We start from the raw sequence: 6136 nt of genomic DNA, 5'->3' as shown, positions 1-6136 counted from the left end.
ATCAATTCAGGGTCTTTAAATGTTATAGTTCTCCAGTATTCATTCAAAAGGATTTTACCTTGTCTACAATTATCATTCCTTTCTTTGGATTCAACTATAATTATTATATATTTTATATACAATTCTATATATTATGTACAATTCCTATGGGGGACATTGGAGGGTTGAGAGGTTTTAGAAAGTGACTGATCCACCATCTTGTAGGTCTTGTGGCCCATTAATTCTAGGGCTTGTCATGGGAATATAGAAAAATAGTTCTAGGGCTAGAAGGGACTCAAGTGTTCATCTAGTCCAATTCACCCTTTCACAGATGGAGAAATCAAGGCACAATATGATGAATTGTTTAAGATCATGCAGGCAGCATGCCTCTGAGGCAGGATTTGAATGCTAGTCTTCTGACTCCAGAGCCAGTACTCTTTAGAGTAGAGGAGATAGATATACAGAATTTTCCCATATGGTCTCTTATATGCATGGGTTAACCAGTTGTTCCATGAACTCTTGGGTGAGCAGTTTGGTCTTGTCAACTGTGTATGTATAGCCCCTTTCTCTGGTTATCAGTTGGCTGAAAATGGTAGCCAAGGAGACACCGAGTTTTAGAACTGGAAAGAACATTAGAAATCTAGTTCAACTTCCATATTTTACAGAGAAAGATACTGCAGTTCAGAGAAGTTAACTGGTTTTCCCAGGAGGTATTCAATACATATTTGTTGACTTAAAAAAGAATGTGAAAAACATGCTACACTGATGATTGATCTCTGTTAATGTAGATGCGTATTACTTGATTTTTACCTGGTCTCTCTGACTCTCTAATCTGTCCTCCATTCAACTGCCAATATAATCTTTCCAAGCACTAGTGAAGCTATTACTCTTTCAGTCAGATACCTTCAGTGGTTACTACCCTTGCCTATAGGATCAAATACAGACTCCTGTGGCATTTCAGGTTTTCTACCATCTATCTGGCTCCAATTTATCTTTCTAGACTTCTTTTATTCTGTTCTACTTTACATGCTCAGCCAAACTGAACTCAATAGCTTTTCACAGAGCTCATTCTGTCCTCCCTTTCCTTCATGCAGTTGGTTAGTACAAGCTGTGTATTATGGTGGGGTTGGACTAGATGGCTACTGAGGTCCCTCCAACCTTCAAATTCTGTGATTCTTTCAGAGGATTAGTTATTGAAATCTTTTTTCTTGAAGCTTCCACTTCTTCCCATAAGCCGTCCCTGAAGCCTGAAGGGACACTTCTTTCCTTGTATTTTTCTATCAACTTGTCTAGTCCCCTCCTCTGCCCTAATCACACTTTGACTTTTGTCATATTTGTTTTTGTATTTGTCTTATCTATCTTTATTAGACTGTAATCTCCTTGAAAGTCAGGGAAATTCTTTTTTTAAAAATCTCCTAGCCTAGTACTTTGCACAGAGGAGGTACTTAATAAATGTTTATAAATCTACTTTCATTAGATTTAGATATGAAGGGGGAAGCTAGATGGTGCAGTGGATAGAGCACCGGCCCTGGAGTCAGGAGTACCTGAGTTCAAATCCGGCCTCAGACACTTAACACTTACTAGCTGTGTGACCCTAGGCAAGTCACTTAACCCCAATTGCCTCACTAAAAAAAAAAAAGATTTAGATATGAAGAATAGCATTGCTGTCAATTATGTTGCATGTATGTTTGTATGTATACTCATGGGCAGCTAGGTGGTGTAGTGGATAGAGTGCTGGGCCTCATTTCCTGAAATCAAATCTGACCTCAGACATTTATTAGCTATGTGACCCTGGGGAAGTCACTTAACCCTGTTAGCCTCAATTTCTTCATGCATAAAATGATCTGAAGAAGGAAATGGCAAACCACTCCAGTATCTTTGTCAAGATAACCTCAAATGGGGTCATGAAGAGTTGGACACGGCTAAAATGACTGAACAATAACAACAACAAAAACCAAACGTATACTCACATCATTATTGTGTATATTGGATTGTACTTTTATAGTTTTCTAGCAGAACCAGTCACAAAACTTAACTGCATCAAAGATTAGCAGAAAGGAGCAGAAAGAGCATCTTTGCTTTTTTGCCAGGAAGGTACACAGGCCAGCACCCTCCTTCTTACAAAGGAGGAAATAAAGCACAGTGAATGTTCTAATCCTAATGAGTTAAACTAAGAAGAGCCATTTCTTGTGTCATATAGCCAAGAACTATTCTGAAATGCTTATTTATAAGGGACAGGTACCCTTATTTTTCCTCTTAGGTATGTTTTTGTTTTTGTTCTTTCTTCAAATACAAATTTCAATTGTGAATTATATATGGTAAACTGGGACTTCCTTCCTGTTGCTACTTAGCTCACTGGCAGCAAGATCAAATCTGAAGAGGGGGTGAATATATGTGTCTGAGTAGGCATGTCAATGTGTTTTTATCCAGTCGTGGTCTCTGCTTCAAGTCTAAAGCCAATATAAACAAACACACACATACACATATATGCTTGTAAGAGAAAAAGATATGTATACACGTGTACATATAGTGTATATTTTGGAATTATGCATTATCTATGCTTCTTCCATTCTCTGACAGTATGAAAAATCAAAACATAGTTGACCCCAGAAATTTTCCTCTCCCCTTCACTTGGCCAGGTTTTCTGCATAATGATTTTCATGTTCTCTATCCACCAAATGGTTCAGTCACCCTCTCCTGATGAAGTGTCCAAGGATGAATACCCTTGTTAAAGTCAGGGTATGTTTCACTGTTTTAAAGGTCTAAAGTAACTTAGATCCAAAGGAAGGGGGCTGCCTATGCCTACACAGGAAACCAGACCCATTCTATGCCAGAGGAGAGGACAGTGCAGGTGACAGTCACGCAATAAGCCTTTAAATGCATAATATGTGCCAGGCACTGTGCTAAGGGCAGGGCATGCAGAGAAAGGCAACGATACAGTCAGTCTCTGCTGTCAAGGAGCTAACAGTCTAATGGACTGTAATTCATGGAAAGAATTATTCCTTTGTGGGGCACAGAGCAGGCATCTGTGGCCTGTGAAGTTGTCTTTGTTATACATTTAAAAACACTATCCTGAGAAGGGAACTAGCTTGTCATAGGGGTCCATGACATTAAAAAGGTTAAGAACCCTCCACTTTTGGATAAGTTCAGCTCATATTTTCCCTTTTGTTCTACTTTTCCCAGGAAGATTCATCTTTATATAAACAGGCTACATTTTGTTTGACATTTTGAGGTCTGCCCTGTTGACCTTAAAAACTAAAATCCAAATTGTATGATTTGAAACTGAGTTGCCACACACCCATCTGTCCAAAAAGACATGTGAGAGCCCAAGGGCTCAGCTGGCAGGATGAGTAAATTAGCTTGCCAAGAGCCATCACAGCAATGAGGTTGTCCCTATAGACAAATTTGGAACCCTTGATTTGATGGTGGGTGTTCACACTCAGCCACACGAATTGGGATCTAATCTCAGATGTCATGACACCCTCTTCTGGAACTCAGTTTAAAAATACTCCACAGGGGGGGCGGCTAGGTGGCGCAGTGGATAAAGCACCGGCCCTGGATTCAGGAGTACCTGAGTTCAAATCCGGCCTCAGACACTTGACACTTACTAGCTGTGTGACCCTGGGCAAGTCGCTTAACCTCCATTGCCCCGCAAAAAAAAAAAAATAAATAACTCCTATCTGTGCCACCTTGGTATTAGTTCATTACCACATACATACATGCTTGGTTACCTCTAATTGCTTAAAGAGAGCACTTCAACACAATTTCAGCCATGTTAGGAAATCTTCCATTTAAGGGGTTAACTGCCACCACACACTTATTGCCAATTGATATCTTGAGATTTATATGAAACAGGAGCTTTAGTGGGAAAGATCCAGCCCTGGCTAGTGTTAGAGAAGTGACAAGTCAAGAAATCCCGGATGGGCCCTTCCATTGCCCACTGGTGCCAAGACAACCCATCCAATGTTGGGTTTTCAACTGTCTAGTGGATGCAGATTGTCTGCATGAGTATTGCTTGGATTGCTATTAAAGTTGTCCCCGATTTACTAGAAAAATGAACTTGCTGTTACTTGTATAATTTATGCTGAATTCTGGTGAACATAGAAAATTTCTTTGTCCCTCCATTTTCTCATCTATAGCTGAATCGTTTGGTAGTCCTATATTATTTTCTTAGGAATGTTTAAGGAATAATCAATGCTTCTTCCATTCTTGAATGACATATTTTAATGAATTGCAAAATCTTTAAAGTACTTTAAGTTCCTTGGAGAGTATATATACACACACACACACACACACACACACACACACACACATGTATGTGTATGTATGTATATATGCGTGTGTATATGTATGTATATATACATGCACACACACACACACACACACACACACACATATATATATATATATATATACTATTTTTTTTAGAGATTAAGTGCTTTTGAAAAAATCTCATTTTGCATTTCCATATTAAGTGATATTTGGTAGGTGGATTAGGTGATGGCATATAAAATGAAATCCTATCATTATTAATCAAATAAAAGGAGCTAGTTATTTATCCTATAGTGATCAGTAATCATCTTTTAAGCATATAAAAGATTATTTTAAAATTGGCTGTATGTTTTTTTTTAATTGACTTAACAGGTAGAGTTGAGTAAGACGTGAGGAAGACTTTTTTTTCACGGTGAGGGATGTCAAATCACAGAATTGGCAGCTAGAAGAATCTATGAAATTTCCATCTCTGTTGATCTTTAAAAACATAATGACTGTTATGACTGCTGAATAACTTGGTTGTAGGGCTTTACGTATGTTTTTTTGATGTCTTTTTTATTGCTAAAAGTCTATGGAATTTAGATTACCACTACATTAAAGTAGCTCTTTAATTGTAGTAATTGTAGTAGGCTACCAAAACCAGTCAAAACCTAAATACACACAGACTCTCTGTCTCTCTTTTTCTCTGTCTTCCTCTCTGTGTGTTTCTTTTTGTTTGTCTCTCTGTTTCTATACATACATACATACATACATATCTATATCTATATCAATATTGGTATTTGTATCTATATCTATCTGTTTCTGTTTATCTGTCTCTTTGTATCTCTTTGTGGTTCTGCATGTTGTCTCTTTTTGTCTCTGTTTTTCTCTAAAGAGAAACTTGTAGCTGTTGCCTTGTGGATTATTTGAGTTTGGGAGTTCAAATCTCAAGTATAGCGAGAGGGCTAGTATGTTGAATACCAATATGGTGAGCCCTAAATAAAAAGAGAAACTTTATGTACCTGGTTTTGTTATTGTTGTTTGTCCTTCATTCTCAAAGAGGACCATGTCATGGGGTGATGTCATGACTTGCAGTAAACTGGATTTAAGTGACAGAGGGCTGTGCAGTCACCAACTTCACTCTCTCCTCCAGAGCTATCTAGGTCCAGTGGCAAGATATACGTCAAGATGACTAGAGATGGCCCTGGATGTTTGAGGCAATTGGGGTTAAGTGACTTACCCAGAGTCACACTGCCAGTAAGTGTCTGAGGTGAGATTTGAATACAGATCCTTTCAACTACAGGGCCAGCGATCTATCCACTATACCACCTAGTAGGGGTAGAGTGGAGTAAGACTAGAGGTGGGAAAGAACAAAGCAAAACAAGACAATCCTCTACTGAAAAGCTGATTCATAGACATGAACACACACAGAGAGTAGAAAAGACTATTTTCCAAATATAGAATCTAATATTTAAGACTGGATTAAAATGCTGCATTCCTCAAGCTCATTTTCATGCTTTTAATTTTTTGCTTTTCACTTAGCCGTCAAATACTGTAATATCTTAAGTAATGTTGTGCATCCTAGAGTCATTCCTTTGGTATATAGGAGTAGTGGTGATAATGAAATATGCTTTGAAAACCTTAAAGAACTACTTAAATGTGTTATTGTTATCATTCCATTCTTACCTTTTTGGGTGGGTTTCAAATAGAAATAGTCCTGAGACAAGTCACTATTCTGCTATTATTTAATTTGATATTATTTTCTACTATTATGATATTTAATATTCTATGAACCATTGCATAAGAGGATAAAATATTATTATCACTCTTCTAATACCTCCAGGACCTGTGATTTCATAACTTCCTCATTCAATTCAGATTACAACCTATCTCTGACTTAGTGCAA

The sequence above is a fragment of the Dromiciops gliroides genome, chromosome 3 (assembly GCF_019393635.1).
Source record: "Dromiciops gliroides isolate mDroGli1 chromosome 3, mDroGli1.pri, whole genome shotgun sequence".
In the NCBI taxonomy this organism is placed as follows: domain Eukaryota; kingdom Metazoa; phylum Chordata; class Mammalia; order Microbiotheria; family Microbiotheriidae; genus Dromiciops; species Dromiciops gliroides.
The sequence above is the reverse complement of the archived record's forward strand: the minus strand, read 5'-3'. Positions refer to the sequence as shown.